Consider the following 21,205-nt stretch of genomic DNA (forward strand, 5'->3'; position numbering starts at 1 on the left):
AGCACCCGGGCAATTCCTCTTCTTATCCGCCACCACCTCCTCCAGACCAGTAGATGGATGCAGTTATTTGCTGATGGCTCAATTTTTTTGGTCCGACTCCTTTGCTATATTGTGAGTCTCTTTCTGGATGTTTTGGGCTGTATTAGCTTTATATTTCTACAGCTGCTATATGATGGTTGGATATTTTTGGAGCTTTATATTTCTACAGCTGCTATATGATGGTTGGATATTTTTGGAGCTTTATATAGCTTTATACTTTTTGACAGTGAGTGTGCTTGATCAAGGATACCCATTTTAGGCAGAACAAAACTTGCATTCATAATTGCCCCCATTTGCAAATGGCATGAAAGTAGCATCTAAAATTAAACCTGTGTTGCAAACTTCATTAATCAACCATTTTGTACGTACAAATTGAAGGCTGTACATTATAGGGTATCAAACAGTAAAATTTCTCAAAAATAGACTACACATAATTCTAGGCCATTCCCATATAACTTCATAATCTTCAGATGAATCCAAACTTCTGAATTGCGCAGTGCTTCATTGGTCCTTAGACCAGAAGTTTTCGATAAAGCATTAGATGACGACCCTCCAAACAGTTTCTATCAACGAAATCCAAGTCCCTTCAATTCAAATGATCCGAAAAATAGAACAAAAGAATCCTACTTAAAAGAACGGAGGCGGGCGGGATAGGACGGGCCTGCAATCAAATTTAGTAGAATAGTTTCAAGATGGGGCACGGATTGTATTGAGGATCATAATATAAGAGTAAACAGAAGTTCAAAAATTACATACCAATTTTCCATTGCTGCGGAAGGCCCGATTGTGACCACGTTTGGTTGAGGAGTTACGATGGGCGGATTCTTGCACGATCTCTTATTATGTCCAAGTTGACGGCAAATACCGCACTTATGGTGCACTCCTCTTTGCATCCCTCTCTCCGTTCTCACTTTTTTCGGTCGGCCTGGCTGTCGTCTTGATTTTGGCGGCAATACCAACGGCAAAGGATGGGTACACTCCGGCCATTGCGATCGGTCTAACGTGGGATAAATTGCTCCATCGTAAGTCCTCCGATACGTATCGGCATGATACCATTCCCCGCAGTAACTGTATGGGTCTCGTTGGTCCAGTCCCATGGCTGCTATTGCATGGGAGCACGGCATTCCCATCGTTTGAAACAAACGACACGTACATGTTTTCTTTTCTAAGTCCACCTCATCAACGTGGTACTTGGACTTCACCTCATATACGGTCCAACCACACTGGTGCGCCATATAAGCACCTGCTAGAATACATTGTTCGGCCAACCAGTCTTCCGCGTTTGGGGTCAAACGAGTCGTCCACTTCGTACCTGCCTTCTGACGGTACTGAAAGAAGTCAGATAGTTTCCATCTTGTCTGTTCCACAAGTGCTGCAATAGGCAGCTCCCTTGCGCCCTTTAAAAGTGCATTGAAGCTCTCAGCCGCGTTAGTTGTCAGCACGTTATATCTACAACCTTCAAAATAAGAGCTGGCCCAATTTTGTTTAGGAATCTCCGATATCCATTTCTCTGCACTTTTACTCATGGTTTTAATACTCTCCATCGCATCCTTAAAAACACCCTCCCTTAGGGAATATGCAGCATTCATAAAAAGTTTCCGCAGATCTTCACTCTTAAATTTTCCATGGAAGTTGGCACTGAGGTGGTGGATGCAATAGAAATGGTACGACCCTGGGAGAGCTTCCGCTACGGCTCTAGGCAACCCCTTCATCCGGTCAGACCCAATCGTGATGACATCTCGTCCTGCCGAAATGAAATTCTGACGGAACAAATGCAAAAACCATACCCAGCTTTCATACGTCTCGGCCTCGACTACTGCAAGTGCCAGCGGGAATAACCCATTGTTGCCATCTATCGCAGTTGCGGCTAGTAGAGTCCCCATGTACTTCCCCCGCAGATGGGTCCCATCAATTAGGGCGAGGGGCCTAACTGTTCGATTGAACGCACTAATGCTAGGGCCAAATGACCAAAAGAAACGCCCAAATGTATCATCCCCTCTTGGCCGCAGGTCTCGAGTTCGGCACAACTGCACTACTGTGCCAGGATTCCTTCTTACCAACTCATCAGCATATGCAGGCAGGATGCGATATGACGCTTCGGCATTCCCACACATAATTTCCTGTATGATCATCTTTGCCATGTGGGCTTTTCGATACGACATTGTTATACTCCAGTGGGCCTTGATGTACCGTCTTATCATAGGAGCCCTAACATCTTCTGGGCTTTCGAATAAGGCTAGAGAGCACTCAGCAGCCCACTTTGCTGTGGCCATGGGATGATCGTTCCCTTTCATTGTGCTTGAGCATGTGTGCTGAGGGATAAATGTTTTTACCTTAACATAATATGTATAAGTGGTCCCTGTGATACGCCATGGGCATGTACGATCCTTGCATCTAACGCCGTACTTTGTGGGATTTGTCTCTTGTGGGACAAACACAAACCGATGCCGGATTGCGTACTCTGTGACTTTCTTCTGAAAGACTTTAAGATTTGGGAAGATTGCCCCGACCGTGAAATCCTCAGGTCCCACGATCACATTTACTTCATCACCCCCTACAACCATTTCATCCGCTTCCATCGGCTGCCTTATATTGGTATTTCCCAAAGCATCGCCTACATAATTACTAGGTTCATCCTCCTCCTCATGACCCAATTCATCATCGTGACCGAAGTCCTCTTCATCATAACGGAATTCCTCTTCATCATAACCGAAGTCGTCTTCATCATAACCGAAGTCCTCTTCATCGTCGTCATTATTGCCATCGTTCGGTCGAACCAAATCAATATCATGAATATCACCTCCAAAATCCCTACAGAAGTCCCAATCGTTTATGCCTGGTTGGCTTTTCTCAAAGTCGGTCTCAATCGCGCCGGTCTCATTCAAAGTGGGATCTTCAAAATCCTGATTCAAGTCCACTTCATACCTGCAGATCGGTAGCCAATTAAAGTTAAAGTAATTGATGATCCAATGAAAGGAATGAATATTAATCGCACCCAACGTTCAATACTATAATTTACCGATGTATGGTATGAATACCGCCAAGCGTTCTTTTCTCTTTTCGACCAACGGCCGTTACAATCGGTGATGCAGAAACCACGGGGACAGTACTAATATTCGGCCTCGAAGCCTCTGCAAATGAGGAAGGAATCGTAGGCTCCGGAGAATTGTTCCCTCCGAATCTGAACTCTTTAGTTACATATAGGCTCACAGTGTTAATGACCGTACTATCAAAGAGCATCATTACTAGATCAAGGTCGTTGTCATCTCGAATATCATATAAGATGATATGAGATGAGTCGAAAACATATCGACACTTTATAAATAGAGAAACGTCACTTCTATTGGTCCCAATTTTCCTATGAATTAGATTCTCAAAATCTCTATATTTTGCTCTCCGACCAACAATAAGAGGCAACATCTTGCCGCCCACGTATTCAAATGATAGCACATCCTTTAGAGTGCCGTCGATGTGTAAGACAAAAGAAGCCCTTCGTTCCTCTCTCCTGTAAAGACAAAATTAAACACTTATTAGAAGTTGTTTAATGCAATTTAAATGTGCTAAAAATGGAAATAGAGGAGAATGGAAAGGGAACTACATACCTTTTCATGGAAGGGAGGTTAGTATTGGTGCAATGCAATAGAATGATACTTTGGAGTGAACCAGTCGAATGGTGGTTTATGCCCCTACAAAGGAAGCAATGGAATGGGGTGTAAACAAATAATGTGTGAGGAATTATTGATTTAAACCATTCATATTTGAAAAATGAGGGGTTTTCTCAACTGAGTTCTAAATTATTAGGCGTGTAAACCAATGATATCCCACACATTATTGGTTTAAACAATTGATTGTTCAAACTTTAGGGTTGTAAACCAATAATCTGTGAGAAATTATTGATTTAAACCATTGATATTTGAAAATTTAGAGGTTTTCTCAACTGAGTTATAAAATATTAATGGTTTAAACGAATGATATCTCACACATTATTGGTTTAAACAATTGATTGTTCAAATTTTAGGGTTGTAAACCAACAATCTGTGAGAAATTATTGATTTAAACCATTGATATTTGAAAATTTAGAGGTTTTCTCAACTGTGTTATAAAATATTAGTGGTTTAAACCAATGATATCTCACACATTATTGGTTTAAACAATTGATTGTTCAAACTTAGGGTTGTAAAGCAATAATCTGTGAGAAATTATTGATTTAAACCATTGATATTTGAAAATTTAGAGGTTTTCTCAACTGTGTTATAAAATATTAGTGGTTTAAACCAATGATATCTCACACATTATTGGTTTAAACAATTGATTGTTCAAATAATCTGTGACAAATTATTTCAAAAATTAGCTGTTTTCTCAACTGAGTTGTAAAATATTAGGTGTTTAAACCAATGATATCTCAACTTTTTACAAACTGTAGGTTTAAACCATTGATTTTGCAGAAATTACGAATTTTCCAATTGATTTTCTACAAAATTGTGGTTTAAACCATGCAGATTATGGGTTTCAAAATATACTTCTGACAAACTATTGCTTTAAACCATCTCTTAAACCATTGATCTTTGAAAAATGAGAAAATATATTAAGGGTTTTAAAAAACGATTTTTCACAAATATTGATTTAAACCATTTATTCCAAAACTCTATTGGGTTTTACCTATTGATCTTTGACAAAAGAGAAGGAGAAAGTCACGGTGAGGCCATTTCCGAAAAAAAAAACCCATCTCAAAAAAATAAACTCACAGTCAGAGGGGTACCAGCCTCTTTTGTGCCGGTGGCGGGGAGAGAGAGGACCGGCGAGAGAGGTAGAGAAGACCGGCGAGAAGACCGCCGGAGAAGACCGCCGGAGAAGACCGCCGGAGAGGGAGAGAGAGGTGGGTGGGTAAAGTGCTTTGCTTTTCTGAAATTGTAATTTTCAACAGCTGAAAGTAATCATCATAGTTCTCAGTTGATTTGATAGGGGAGAGAGAGGGAGAGAGAGAGAGGGAGAGGGAGAGAGAAGAAAAACGTATGTAAGGAAGGGTATTCTCGTCAAAGTCACTCTATATTAGTCATTTTCAAATCTCCCCTCTGGACACGTCATTATCATAATAAAGGCCTTTTTTTTGGTCATTTTCTCAAAAAAATATCATGCATTACAATACAAGTACAATCCACAGGGGCAAAAGCATCGATAGGTTTAGCATAAGGATTAGATATGTAGGTTCCAATAGCTATTGTATTAATTCAAGACTAAAGATCCAAAGAAAAAGAAATTCAAGAGAACATATGAAATTTCAGACTATTAGATGGAATGCTAAGCATTACACAACCACTGCCCAACAACTTGTAACCCAACCAAATAAAGCAAGCAAATTTGTGAAAAACTGCCAATGTAAGCTAATTTAATTAATTTAACTGGGTATAAAAATCGAATTCTGAACCAGGTATCGTGTCAGGTATTTTCATTTACTTGACCGTTTTGCTCATCCTTCTCACTATTCAAGCACATAGAAACAGAATTCATGATAAATACTCTTTTCACCAATATACTAATTGATTACCACCACCCACCAACTTACCACTAAATAAAGCAAGCTAGCTAGTGAAAAATTGCCAATTGAAGCTAATTGAACTAATTTAATTGGATATAAAAAACAAGTATTTTGTCAGGTATGTCCATTCACTTGACCTTTTTGTTCATCCTTTTCTCTGTTCAAGCACATAACAACAGAGTTCAAGATACATGCTCTTTTCATCAACATACTAATCGATTTTAAAATAACTCACCTCATCCTACAAAGGAACAACAGCTTCAGCCTTCATCCATGAATCCCCATCATTACTTTTGAGCTCCTTTTTCATCCTCTTGACAATATCCTTTGCCTCATCAACCTTAGAAGCCTTCACAAGACCATTCACCAAAACCTCCATAGATTCCAAAGGAGGAACCCATTTTCCCCTCATACTCTTCTTAAACAAATCCAACGCCGAATCCAACTCTCCTTTCTCAACCAAACAACGAATCAAAGTAACATACGTATCAGAATTGGGCGAAACATTATCATTCGAAAGCAGATTCTTAAAAACACTCTTCGCAGATTCTAAATCCCCTTCTTTACAAAACCCATCAATAACAGCATTGTAACTAATCGAATTCGGTTTTATACCCTTCGGAGCCATCGAATCCAACAACCTCTTAGCTCTAAAACTCTCATTCTTCTTACAAAGTGCTAAAATCCTATAATTGTAAGTAACAACACTAAGACTCAACCTTTTACTAAAAATTTCCTTCAAAATCTCATCAAACCTAATTTCATCCCCTGCTTTAAAATAAGCACCTAATAATGTATTATAAGAAACAATATCAGGTTTTACCCCATGTTCTTTCTCCATCTTCGAAAGCAATAATCGCGCGAATTCGAATGATTTTTCCGATTTTTCCTCGCAAAACGCTTTGAGAACGAGATTGTAAGAGAAAACAGAGGGATTAACACTGATTTTTGCTGGAATTTCTGAAAAGCATTCGTGTACGCGATTGAACTGATTGTTCTCTAGAAATACACTGAGTAAAGCACATAGAGATTTTTCAGTCCTTTCAAACCCTAATTTCTCCATTTGATTGAATGTAGATAGAGCTTGATCGACCATACCTGATTTAGAATACAGAGTCATGATCCGGATCCAGAAACCCTCGGACTCTGAAGGTCCGAGAGATTTTTGGTGCTCGAGGATTTGTTCGACGAGATCTAAGCGGCGGAATCCAGCGAGTTTTTTGACGGAGAGATCGAAGATCGAACGGTCGTGACGGAAACGGGAGGAATTTGAGGAGGATTTGTTGAAGAGATGGGCGATTTTCTCCGGGTCGGATTCGGATGTGATTGTAGATTTTAGGGTCCGAAATGAGATTGAAGGTTTTTCTAGGGTTGGTGAGGCAAGTGTGGAAAAGAGTTTTTTAGCGATGGAGATTCTAGGGTTTCTACGGAATGCCGCCATTGATGATAGCAGCGGGGAGAAGAATGCTAGGGTTTTTGAGTGGGCGTAGGGGAAATGGGGTGCATTGTATTTGAATAGGCTACTGATATTGGCACGACTATATTTTGATAATTACACGAACTCAGCTTGTCTTTCTTAATTGGCTTCTGAGATTTTTTTTTGGGGTCTGCAAATAACCACTGGCAGCTAGGGGTGTCAATGGATCCAGACGGTCCGATGGATCGTCCGAATCCGAACGTTAAGGAACGGGATCTAAACATATGAATAGGATCCATGGGCATATTTCTGATCGTCAAATCTGGGATCCGAAAAAAATTGGATTGTGCATGGGCACGCCACATATACCCATTGGATAGTCACGATCCGAAATGGTTTACAAAAATACCCTCGAAATTTTGTTAATGCTAACCCTTCTATGAAGGGTATTTTGGTCAAAACCTCTCTTATCACTTAATGAATCGGATAGGAATGCGATTTCACTCATTTTAGTCGTTTCATTTCATACTTTCACGAAGGAAAAGTGGAGGGGTTTTGTTCTTTATGCATCATATTCTTTGATAATAGTTATACATTATATTTGTGTATGTAATTTTGATTAGTTTTAATGTTTACAAGCATTATTATACACATAGATTAAACATAGATAAAATTTTAATTTGGTTGAAGAAAATGTATACTGCAATTCTATCTCTTTTTGAAAAAATTAATTGTTTACTTAGCTTAGTGGGACATAATAGGACATTCCGATGGACGGTCCGAATTAAAATGGATCGTGATCATGACGTGGAAAGTAGGATCCGAAGAACAATCCGACTCCGACCCGACCAATAAGGAATTTGAATGGATCATGACTGTGACATAGGTGGATCCGACCCGAAGTGGATCCGTTGACACCCCTACTGGCAGCTGTTTAAACCATAAAAGACAAAAGGAGTTAGTGAAATTATAAAAAAAATGTTAGTGCCGATATCAGTAGCCTTTGAATATGAGGTTAATTTCGTCCTAATAACCTTGATGCAAAGGAAGATTTCTCCTTTCCTTAGTTTGCAAAAACAGTCTTCTAGTTTGATAATTTACAAGTAGAGTTATCACATCTGAGTGAATTTTGCAAATCCGGGGGTCATGCATATTAGTTTTTACCCAAAATACCCGTGATAGAATTTTTTTTGACACATAAAAAGACCAAAATACTCTTGATGCTCATATGTTTGATAGGTTGGGCTTTACCAACTCAAACCCATACAAATGGTGGAGCCCACCATTTTATCTCATTTTTTCATGGGATAGGTTCAGCAATCGATGCATAGGTTATAGGCGCACGATTTTACACCTCATGTTTTGATGGGGTTGGGGCCTACTATTTTACACCGAAGAATGCTAGTATATGTTGAAATGGAGAAATTTTGGTGATATTTTTGACACTGCTAAAACCAAGAAATCAATTTATCGTCAACATAAAATAAGCCAAGAAAGCTTCTCATTCCACACTTATAACCTGGACCATGCATGCAATATCAGCACGATCCGGACCCTTTATCAATTGGCCCAATAGATAATATAGCATGAAATCAAACTATTCAAACACTTATAACACCACCACGAAAAATCTGAATTAAGTCTGTCAACCCCGCTAATTGGGAACAAAATCTAACCATTTATACATATGTTTGATCGAGACAAAAAATAGAAACATGTCGTGTTACACATGATCACTACCAGTGTATGGATGTGAAACTGCGAGATCATGATTGGGTGCGATGGTTGCTGCTTCAATCTGATCGACGATATCCATATTGTTGGTGGGAGGACATAAATCTCCCTGAGTCTGCAATGGAATGGAGGACGAATCTTCCGGAAGCTGCTGTGGAATGGGGAGTGTAGATTGAGATGAAGTAGGATTTCCCCCAAGGGAAATTTGGTTTTTACGTAAGTAGTTGAATAAGGTAAAGACAGAAAGAAGACAAGGGATGTATAGAAATGCTATCCATCCCTTCAATTCTCCAAAAAGAGGAATCGAGTGTAGAGAACATACAATGAAATTGGCGAAAAGGAGAAACAGGTGAGGAACGAGAGTGGTGGCCTCCACAGAGAAGATAAAGCTGACGATAGCGAAACAGGCCAGGTTAGAAAAAATGGAAAATTTCATGGGTAGGGATGTATTTCCTTGCTTCTGAAATGCTGTAAATCCTGCTGCTACTGTGAGGTTGAAGACAAATAAGAGCTTCTTCAACATTTCCCCTCCACCCATTTCTCCTCGCCCCTCTATCTATTTTCTGTTTTAGACCTTCTTCAAGTCTTCAACACACTTCTCCCCTGCCCTCGATCTTCTGTTTTAGAGTTCTTCAACCAATTTCCCTCCGCCCTCGATCTTTTGCTTTGGAGCTTCTTCAACTTTTCGCGGCTGGTTCTTTGTTGCGGTGCTGAAGGGTTTTTATGGACGGAAATGGCACCAAGATAAATGGGAAGTGATATTTACGCCCCTTTTCATCACAGGGGCACCCAGCGTCAGAGGCTTTGATGGCAAAGTACACTGGCAAATGGGTGTCCCTGGTGATAAAAGGGGCGTAAATATCGTTTCCCAAGTGGCTTGTCCATTTGAATCTATTATCTGTGACTGTTTTCTAAATCGGTATCTGTGACCTTTTCTAAATCGGTACCGGATACCTACTTATAAATAGTTCACAGATAATAGATTCAAATGGACAGTGGGACCGATGACTAGATTCAAATGGACAAGCCATTTTATTATAGGTCCGGTATGGCCCGCACTAGGATGATCCAAGAAGCACATCAATTTTTCTACGATGGGCTACATTAAATGGCTATCATCCATACGAAGTTTCCTGACAGTCTCCTAGCACAACTACTTCCAATACGGGTTGAAAGGAGTTTGCTGGGGCTATTTTAGTCAACGAAAAAACCCATCAAACGAGATATTATATATGGTGGCCAGTCCCGCATTGTTTGGTTGATCTAAACCGTTCATTTGTTCGGCCCTAATGTAGATATGGTGTGCCCCAAAAAATCTTCTGCAAACAGTTCATTATAACCCTGTGTTCTGTGGGGATTTCTATATAGTACCATCAATTTTAAACCAACATAAATTGGAGGGTTAGGATCACCCTATGGAGAATATTTTTGGGGCACATCTTCTCTACATTAGGGCCCAACAAATGAGCGGTTTGGATCGCCCAAAAATTGTAGGTCCACAGTAATTTTGGGCTGAACGTGCATACATGGCCGGCCACCGTTTAATTTCTCCTAATGAGATTTTATATGGTGTAAACCCTTAGTCGTGTATTTTTCTAGAAGTACTATACAGACTAAACCATAGGATGATCTAAACCGTCCATTTGATGGGCCATAACATAACCGCATCAATGTTAACTCATTAGGCATCAATGTTAACTCATTAGGCAAGAGTCCCTTGCTTTATTTCCCACCCACAGCCGGTTGCTCGGGTGAGGAGGCAAGAGGCAAGAGGCAAGTTAGAAATTTAGGTTTTTTTGTGTATTGATAAACCTAATTATAAATTCTTCTTTTAACGAGAAGAGGAGTGCGGCAAAAACACAAGAGGGCTACTGCTAGGATTTGGCCGTGGAGTGAGAGAGAGAGAGAGAGAGAGAGAGAGAGAGAGAGAGAAGAAGAAGAAGAAGAAGAAGAGAAGTGGGTTTCTTCCTTGGGTCTTTCTTCTTGGGTTCCTCTTGGGTATTTTCTCTTGGGATTTTTCTCGGGTAATCTCTTGTAGGTAATCTCTTGTATGATCTTGGGTTGAGAGAAGCAAGGAAAGGGTTGCGGGTTTGTAGGTTTGAGATTAATCCATTGTAATCCTTGTATTTTGTTTTTCTCATAGTGGAATCATAGTATTTTGTAATCCTTGTATATTTTGTTTTTTGAGATTATGATCTGGGGTTGAGATGAGCACATTTATGTGTGAATCTTAGGTAGTTAGTCATGCATATTTTAATATTTAGTGCGGTACTACTTAGGTATTTTTCTTGTTTTTGATGTTTCAGGTTATTTTTTAGAATTAAACGGAAAATGTGCCAAGGAGGTGAAAATTCAAGGAAAATCCAAGTTTGGAAAGTCTTTGGGTGAATTGATCAAGGAAGAGATCCAACTAATGGACGAGATCAAGTGAGGATACGATCTCATCCGAAATTCAAACGAGCGATTCAATTGGCCGGATGTGAAAAGTGCAAGCTTTGGATCGAAATCGGTATCAACAAACTCTTATCTCGTGTGAATTTTTTGCAACTCAACGGACTAGGAGGGAGATAAAGGGCTGATTTGAATGGTCACACCTATGGGCGGTCAAGATCATCTAGTGAAGTTAATGTGAAGGGCATAATCCTATTTTCACTGCATCCCATCGATTGAATGGTTCCGATCAGCCACAAAAATGGTTTAGTGGTGCAATTAAATTACAAGTGGACCATAAATGGATGGCTTGGATTGCTCCTTGAAGACAAAAGAGGGGAGAATGGGTAATATAGTTGTTTTGTGTGAAATACAAAGGAAAGGTAGACTAGGCATTTGCGAAAATATATGGCACAATTGCAATTCAAATGAAAAGTGGGGGCAACTTGGCAGTTTCACCAAAGACCAGATATAGGAAAAGAAGCCAACGAACTATCTCTCCCTCTTTCACTTTTTCTCTCTCCTCTCCTATTTCGTCTCCCCGGAAAAGTTGACTTTTCACCATTCGGCGACAAAAGAATAGTGGTTGGAAATATCATTCACCATTCACTATTCGCCTATGGCATTGGTTATAACATCGACCTCACGCAATTAACTTAACGAAGATATTTCCATGTTGAATCAGTGTTCCATTTCAATAAAAGATTAGATTCTGGCAGGCATGTTCCTCCAAACAAATATGGTAAAAGATGGCTGCTCCAAAGTTCAATTGCATTGTTCAAATCATCCAAAGCCCTGCATTTTCCAATAAAAATAAATAAAATAGTCACCCATAAGGAATCCATCCTACACTAACGAGTACAATCTAAGCAACAAAAGATCATCAGAGTTTTAAAAAAACCAATTTAAGAATAATAGTTACCTGATGGAGATGAAGGCAAAGGCCACCCCCTCCCAAAAGGAACAATTCTACAATTTGCGTTTCTCGGATCTAATACAGGGTTCGGGTTCGGATACACGCATGTCCTCCTTGTAGAATCCGGATCATGAAAAGACCTATACATAAATTCATCACCGAACCCATAGGATGATCCAAACCGTCCATAGGATGATCCAAACCGTCCATTTGATGGGCCATAACATAACCGCATCAATGTTAACTCATTAGGAAAGAGTCCCTTGCTTTATTTCCCACCCACAGCCGGTTGCTCGGGTGAGAAGGCAAGAGGCAAGTTAGAAATTTAGGTTTTTTTGTGTATTGAAAAACCTAAGTATAAATTCTTCTTTTAACGAGAAGAGGAGTGCGGCAAAAACACAAGAGGGCTACGGCTAGGATTTGGCCCTTTTTACCTCTTCTAAGCAAAAACAAACTCCTCTCTAATTTCTAATACTATATTTTAGGATTAGAATTTCCTCTATCTATCTCTCTTTTCCTTACTAGTAGGATGACCCGTGCAAATGCACGGTGTCATGCCCCAAACCAAAAATCCGGGGTCCTGTGACAGCCGCCACACGCCCCATAGGGTCACCCCCACAAGCATGCAAGGCTTCTTCACAACCAACCCAAATTGCCTTGATTGCCTACAATACTATATTTAGTTAAGAAATTAATTGGGCTATTCTTATGGCAACAAATCATGCCCATCCAAAAAATTCAAAGAAGACACCCAACGAATTGGGTCCTTCTCTCTTACTTTCCCTTTTAAAATAAGATTGACAGGGGAGTATCATTCTTTACACTCTATTTAAGAACTTCCATTTAGGACCCTACAGTATCATCCAGGAATCATCATGACCCTTTAAAATTAAAACATTTCTAATTCAATCACTAGTCACCGAAATTGAAATCCCTAATGAGCACAAAAATCTTATTCATACTTTATTTAGGGCCTTTGCTTAAAAGCATAGCTACTTTTAGTAAAACATCAAATGCCTGATTTTGATAATGACACCCTACTAAAAAAACTAACACTTTTAAAATTACCCTATTCTAGAGGCAAGAGTTTTGGTAGGGACACTCATTTCCAAGCAAATATTCCTAATTTCGATTTTAGTAACGACACTCATTCCAAGGAAATTAATCATAAGTCCATTTGATAATAACACCCGTTACAAGTAGTTAAAACATGTTCTGTCATTGGGGCGGGGTGTTACACACGGGTTGACATATGTTTCATTTTTTAAAATGGCCAATATCATATCCCTTTGAACTGCAGGAAACCAATCAACAAAAAGAAAGAAGAAAAAAGCTTCCAACACAAGTGTCGCAGAGTCATGTCACTCTTTCCATTTTTAACTGTTCTATAGAATATGGTGCGTAGGGTGCATCTCGAGTTGGGTTAGGTCGGGTTGAGGCCAATTTGAACTCAACCCGAGGAACCATTTACGCAACCCGAACCCGACTCGACCCGAGTTCCAACTCGATGAGGTTCAACCTAATCCAGCCCAAGGAACCCCTTTTTTCAACTCGAACCCGTCCTGAGTTCCAACCCGACCCAACCGGAGTTTTTAAGCTTACTTAAAACTGAAAAAAGAAGAAGGGGAAATGGTATCATCACACCCATATTTTGATATTTTTCACAAACCATCATGTCTTTAAGTATTTAAAGGGCCGTCAAAAGGTTATTACATTTCCCGAAAAGCGATCACGAGCCAATTAAAGAAGGAAACTCAGCTTGGTTTGTGCAAATATCAAAATATGGTTGTGCTGATCACATTTCCCACAAAAAATAATAAAAAGAATGTCGTGTTTCACTCTGGTCAAATTGCCCAAGCCGTCAACCTGAACCCGCTTGAACTCAACCTGAGTTAAGAACACCCAACCTGAACCTAATTCGAAAGACACGCAACCCAACCCGACCTGACCTTTTTTTGTGTTGAACCCGACCCAAGTTGCACCCCTAACGGTGGTTGATCAAGCAAGGAGATTTCCATCTGAAATGTAATAGGGAGTTTTTATATGGTGTAAGTACGTAAAGTCCAGTATTTTTCAAAAAGTACTGTACGGCTTACACCATAGGATGTTCCAAACCATCCGTTTGATGGGGCAAAATGTAAATAGGTTGTGTCCCAATATTCATCTCCATAGAATGATCCCAACCCTTGTGATCTATAGATGTTTCCATAATAAGTGGTTCCTCTATAGATCAGATGGCTAGGATCAACCTATGGAAATGACTGTTGGGGAACGACCCTTTCACAATGTGGCCCATAAAATGGACAGTTTGGATCATCATATCCCGAAATTTAGGTGTCATGTCCTATCCTGGTTAGGTTAAAGTGCAAAGTTTTAAACTTGCACTGATTGGATGAAGCTGACCATTGATTGCATATAGATAAAATATAGATCTTGAACAATGAAAAGTGCTACAACCTTGGGCCCTATGCCAGCCATGAGGAAATGATCATCATGTCCATTAATCCAGCGGACAAACATGTCTGGCCCAATTCCGTTGCACCACATTGATCTATACTCCCAAGACTATTGAAATGTTGGTTTTTGTGGGCCTTGATCTTATGATATGAAGCATATGATGGTCCACTGGATCAACAATCTTGATTATACACTTCCCATATGGGACCCAACCAATTAATATGTTTGGATTCAATACTAAGAAGTAAGAATGATCCTCAAATTAATCTGACTATTGCAATCTTTTTGTTAATTTTTTACAGCCCTTTTTCATTGTAATTTGGATCGGATCAAATTCTTGGATTTCTAATTCAGTAGCTGACAGTGAAAAAAATTAGATTTCTAAGTTTGCTGTGGAAATAAGAAATTGAAAAACCACAGATCTGGGAGTTTCCTTCACCCTCTTTGCTCCTCAACCTCTCCCCTCCACTAGGAAGTACCCCTTTCCCTCTCTGTTTTCCTCTACATGAGCTGCCGGATCTATTCAATTTGTATTCAAAACTCAATTCTAAATTCAAATACAAAATGGGAGGTATCCAAACGGGCCCTAATGTTTTTCGTTAACTCTCTCTAACTCTTTCTAAACTCAGGATTTTTACGTTTCTAAATTCACTCTCTCTCTCTCTCTCTCTCTCTCTCTCTCTCTAGAGCAAGAACCGACCAAAAAAAATATCGATAAGAGAAGGGAATTGCAACCCTCAATTAGAGTACTTCTAGCATTTGGCAAGTTCTACACATGGTTTAAAATTCCGGTTTCGGACATTTGAAAAACCGTTCCGAAATTTCGGTCGAAATTTGGTAATAATTAAAAAAGAATATTTAACTCATTTCGAAATTTCGGTGGAGACCATGGTTCTACATTGAAATTTCGGACTGAAATTTCCAAAATTTGGTCAAGGCTGAAATTCGGAATTTCGGCAAATTTTGGTTTCAGTCTCCACCGAAATCCGAAATTTCGGTGGAGACCATGGTTCTACATATGTAAAATGGTTCTACATTTTAAATTTCGGCCGAAATTTAAAACCATGGTTCTACATATGTAAGATATCATCATCATCAAGTTTCTATTATAGGGGTAGAAAAAGGCACAATAGACATGGTTGGCAAGTGGGAGCATAAGCTTCTATTAGTATTTTGGAAAATTCTTTTAAGAGATTGATTAGATCAACCCTAAAACAATTGGAGCTTCTTGAATAATAAATACCCCCACATGAATATTGCTCTTGTGTACAAGAGAGTATAATCATGTAGGAATACCCTTAGTATTTTGCCCAGGCAGTCAACTCATACATGTCCGACAGTTTTCCACGGACTTATTGATGCCTCGTATTGGGCCTACGATCCGCATCAATTCTGCAAGGTCAAGAATTGCTTTGTTCTTTGGCCTTGAGCTCGGAGGTTCAATCCCAGCTTACCTACGGGAAAAAAAAAAAAAAAAAAAAAAACCTTTTTCTTTTATGGCTAAAAAAAAAAAAAAAAAAAAAAAAAACCCTGGGGACCATTATGAGTTGACTGCCTGGGCTATTTACTAAAAGACAAGCTAGGTGACTGTCTTCTGGGCTATTTATTTTTATAAAAAACCAAAGCTACGGTCATTGCAATTACTTTGATCTGTAGGATCAAAATTAACCAACTTGAAACTTTGATAATCAGCCAGAGGCCAATCTAGGCAAGTGCTCCATTCTCTTCTTTGAGATTCGTTTCATTGGAAAAAGAATATGGAATTCTACTGGTGTCCTCCTTAACTAAGAATAAGATCTTCCAATCACAACCCCAAATCACATAATTTTGGAAATGACAACACTATCCACCATATTTTGGTGATATTTTTGACACTGCTAAAACCAAGAAATCAATTTATCGTCAACGTAAAATAAGCCAAGAAAGCTTCTCATTCCATACTAAGAGACGCTCTTGTTATGAGAAGAACATTAGAAGCATAACCTGGACCATGCATGCAATATCAGCACGATCCGGACCCTTTATCAATTGGCCCAATAGATAATATAGCATGAAATCAAACTATTCAAACACTTGTAACACCACCACGAAAAATCTGAATTAAGTCTGTCAACCCCGCTAATTGGGAACAAAATCTAACCATTTATACATATGTTTGGGTGTGCGCTTGCCTCAGTTGTCTCTCTTCTTTGAGAAAAGTTGGAAACGAATTTGCTTGGTGGGTGTGCGCTTGCCTCAGTTGTCTCTCTCTCCACCTCACAACCGCAGCTTCAACCGACTCTCTTTTTGGGCGAGATCAACTCGTTGTTGAATCTACCGACTCTCTTTTTGCCTCATACCAACGTGGTTTTAATCCATCGTTGGATCAACAGAAAACAATTGGGTTTATTCCAAGTTGCTGAGGGTTTCTCGCCCAAATTGGCCGTGGGTTACTTCCTTCCAAAATTGGCCGTGGGTTACTTCCCCCCAAAAAGTCGGTTGGGTGTGGGTTCTACTCTCCCTCGGAAATGACTATTTCAGCCACCGGTTGAAAGCCTGCTAGAAACGGTGGTGAAATCAAGTCGGTGGAATACTTGGTGGATGTCCCTCTCTCTCGTCCATTAGTGCCAAAGAAGGAGATTTGGAAAAGAAAAGCAAAAACCCCCTTTGCTAATCAAGATTGGCTGTTGGGAGTTCTTGTGGGAACGACTCTTATTGGTGGCTATTATACTGTTTTGAGTCACTGGTTTTGGGGAGATCGTTCTTATTAGGAGGATTTGTTGAAATACAATTTGCTTTGGGCTGAAATCTTGGGTCGAATTGCTTGGAACAGAACCCACGTTCTCTCAAGCTTTGTAGACACGAATATTCAGCTACCGAATTGGCAATTTTCTCTTGTGTGCAACACACAAGACGTGTTGCTATGCTCTTTCTCAAATCCCAACAAGAGTAGCATCATCAAACGGAAAGTTGTTCAAACCCTCTTGCCTCTCTCTCTGCTCTGGTTTGTTTTTTGGACGTTTAACACAGTAACACAAATTGTATTTGAAGTGGGTTTTGTTGAGACGAAATCAAAATCCTCATTCTTGCTTGTGTCGAAACCCTCTATATTTACAAAGGGGTCGTTGCAATCTCTTTTCACATGAGAATTTTGGTGGAGGATTTCAACTTGGTTGCAAATTGTGTTGGCTGCAAAATCGAATTTTGGTGGCTTGGCTCCGAAAGTGATACGGCTTTTGATCATTGTCTTCTTGGGCTGAAACTATGTAGACAAACAATTTGGGGGTTCGATTCTTGGATTCGGTTCTTGGTGAAACTGAAGCTGAAAATTCTTTCTTGGAATTTGGATATTGTTGGCCGAACCCTCTTTGGGCTTAATTCTTCTTGCCGTCTTGCAGCCGATTGGGTTTCTCTTCGTCCGGTTCACGTGGCTCGTTGTGGTTCTCACGGTTCGGGTCTTGGACTTGACTCTTGGATTGGATTCTCGTGATTCGCCAATCAGGTGCACTCTTTCCATATTTACTTTTGTAGTTAGTCTAAAATGGAAAAGACTACTATTCCCTTTGAGATGGTCACACTTCAATCCTTTGATGAATCTGAGTTTAATTCATGGAAGTGAAAGACTCAATTCGGTCTAAAATATATGAATTATTTTTACACCGTTTTGAGTACCTTTGCTGACACGAATGAATGAAGAAGTTGATGAATCTCAATGGCATTCTTTTAAAAATGAAATGTATAGGAAAAATGTGCAAGTGGGACTGGATGATCTCAAACGATTCATTCGAATCGAAGATGAGAATCGAGCCAGGAATAACTTGGAGATGGTTAGACAGCAATAGTCTGCTGCTAACGGGTAACAAATCCCAAGAAATTTTCTTGAAAATCGAAGTCACCTAAAAGTGACAATCCCAAGTTGGAGGCCAAAAAGCATATCTTCAAGAAAAAAAGGGCAAGTGTCACAACTGTGGAAAATGCGATCACTTTGCGGCAGATTGTAGTCTACCTAACAAGTCTAAATCTGACACACCACAGAAGGCAGCTCATATGATGGTGGGTAAGACTGAGCCTAAGAGTTTTGTTGCTATGTTGGGCAATGGTAAGGCCAGTACTTCTTCAGATTGGTGGTTAGATATAGGAGCCACTTGTCATGTTTGCAACTCCACGAAACTACTAATTGATGTTGTTGCCGCGAAAGAGACCGTTACAGTGGCCAGTCGAGCAGAGGTAGAGGTGACTCACGCTGGTACTGCGAACTTGGTCCTTTCTTCAAGACAAATACTAACTTTAAAAAATGTTAAAGTAGTTCTTGCTCTTCAAAAGAATTTAATATCTATTAGTCTTTTCGATTATGCTGGCATATGCACTTCATTTATGTGTGGTTTAACTCATACTATTTTGATTGTGCATATTTGATAGATGGTATGTTTGATTTGAGTTTAGATAATGAGACTGTTAGTTAGGCAAGTTCACCGCTATTTGCTCCTAAGTTGTTACACAACCGATTGTGACATGTGCACTATCAAAAAATGGTCTACCTTACTAACACTCATAAGATACCATTATATATGTCAATTACATTTGATAAGTGTGAGAGTTAGGAGTGTTAGAGAATGAGAAGATCCGCACTAACAGGGTTCAAGGAATTCTGTGCCTCTCAGGGCGTAATCCTTGAAACTACTGCTCCTCTCTCGCCTCAATCAATTGGCATAGCTGAGTGTAAGAACATGACGTTAACTTAAGTGTTACACTCCATGTTAATGTCAGCTGGCATGCCTAGTTGCATTTGGGAAGAGGCAGCTTTGGCTGCAAATCACATCCTAAATCTTTATATGCTCCTCCATGTGATAGAGTACCCAAGAGTTTGGTGAGAATTATGTGACCTACCAATTGGAAACTGATCCATCATCCTATCAGGAAGTGATGAGATCTAGGGACTCTATGTTGTGGGCAGAAGCCATTCATGATGACATGAGCTCTCTGTTAGAAAATCTAACTTGACAGCTAGTCGATTTGCCAAAAGGGGCTAAGACTATGGGCTGTAAGTAGATATTTGTATGTGATTATACAAAGTTTGTTTTGGTCTTAATCAAGCACCTAAATTGTGACATCAGAAATTTGACAAAGTAGTAAAGAGCTTTGGGTTTCTGACAAATTACTTGGATAAATGGCTTTACTATCGTTTTGTGTCGAATAAAGTCATAATTATTTGCTTGTATTTAGATGTTGATTCTTGTTTCCAATCTCTCTCTGTGATGAGTAATGTGAAACTAACATTGGGTAAAGAATTCGACATGAAAAGACCTTAGTGTTGTTAACATAATTCTTGGTATGAAAGGAAATTTTTGAAAGGCAAGGAATCACCCTTGGCCTAGCCCATTATATGAAAACCTACTTTCTTTTGAGGATGCAATGAGTGCAAACCGATTGAGACACCATTTTGATTATACCAAGCAGCTGATCTCTAAGGAAGAGACAGTGTGAGTCAGTTAGATTATTCTAAACTGATTGGTAGTCTCATGTATGATTTGTGTTGCATTTGGCCAGACATATCCTTTATAGTTGGCATGTTGAGTCGTTTTACTAGCAATCCTGGCCATGAGCATAGAGATGCCCTTATGAGGCTGATGAGATACATTTCGTATACTCAAGAGTATGCTCAAAACTATGGTGGCCATCCACTTATCGTGGAAACATATTCTGATGAATCATGGGGATCAGAATCAGGGGACATCAAATCTACTGCTGTTGTGTTGAAGTCGAATTGGGACTTTATGCTCTAGCTTCAGTTGCAAATGAAAGCAGAGGAGATAAAGATTTTGATTATGGTTATGGACATTCCACTGACCCAGATAAGGATTAATTCCTTAAGTGTGTTCTGTGATAATCAAGCTACAATTACGATTGTGAAGAACTCACTCTTTAGAATGTTTACAGTTGTTGTGTGTCATTCCACATTTGATGACATGTCATTTTTGGGAAAGGTTGTACATTCCAAACTTGATGATACAGCTTAACTCAAATATGGATAAAATGACTGTAACATTCCAAAAAAAAACATGAAATGGTTCTTTGCAAAAGAAACTATTTGGTCTTGTTCTTTAATGAAACTTGACAATTAGAAATGGTTATTTGCAAAAGAAGCTGTTTAGGTCTTGTTCTTTATTGAAACTTGACAATGATGCTTATGGTAAGAGTGATACTGATATTTTTTCAGCCATTTTGAATTGTACTAAGTTCTTCTTCAGGTAGAACTAGATACTTTCGTGAATTATGGAATTGTACTAAGTTCTTCTTCAGGTAGAACTAGATACTTTAGTGTTTTACACAAATGATTGGATTCATTTTCATGAAATCCATATTTGGTAATTCACAGGGATTGATGAAAAGGAGGAGCTTGTCTTGATTTGGACTTTGATGAAGATGACTTACTTGATGAGTAAATCTTCTAAAGTCATAAAGACTATGCTTACATTTCAGTATGCATAGAGTTCACTTTTTTGTGGAACTTTATTTTGGATCTCGATGAGAATCATACCTCATGAATGAATTCATCTAAGATTAGTGGGGTTCACTTATATGTGAAACTACCTTTTGGTTGAGTTTAGCTTGTTATATATCTAAAACTCTTGGTTTGTGTGGACCCCGATCCGAGGACGGCGGGGAGGGAACGAGTCCCTAACACCCTCTGGATCAT

The sequence above is a fragment of the Tasmannia lanceolata genome, unplaced genomic scaffold, assembly GCF_043159265.1.
Source record: "Tasmannia lanceolata isolate RefF3 unplaced genomic scaffold, GAP_Taslan_0.1 ptg000020l, whole genome shotgun sequence".
Lineage (NCBI taxonomy): Eukaryota > Viridiplantae > Streptophyta > Magnoliopsida > Canellales > Winteraceae > Tasmannia > Tasmannia lanceolata.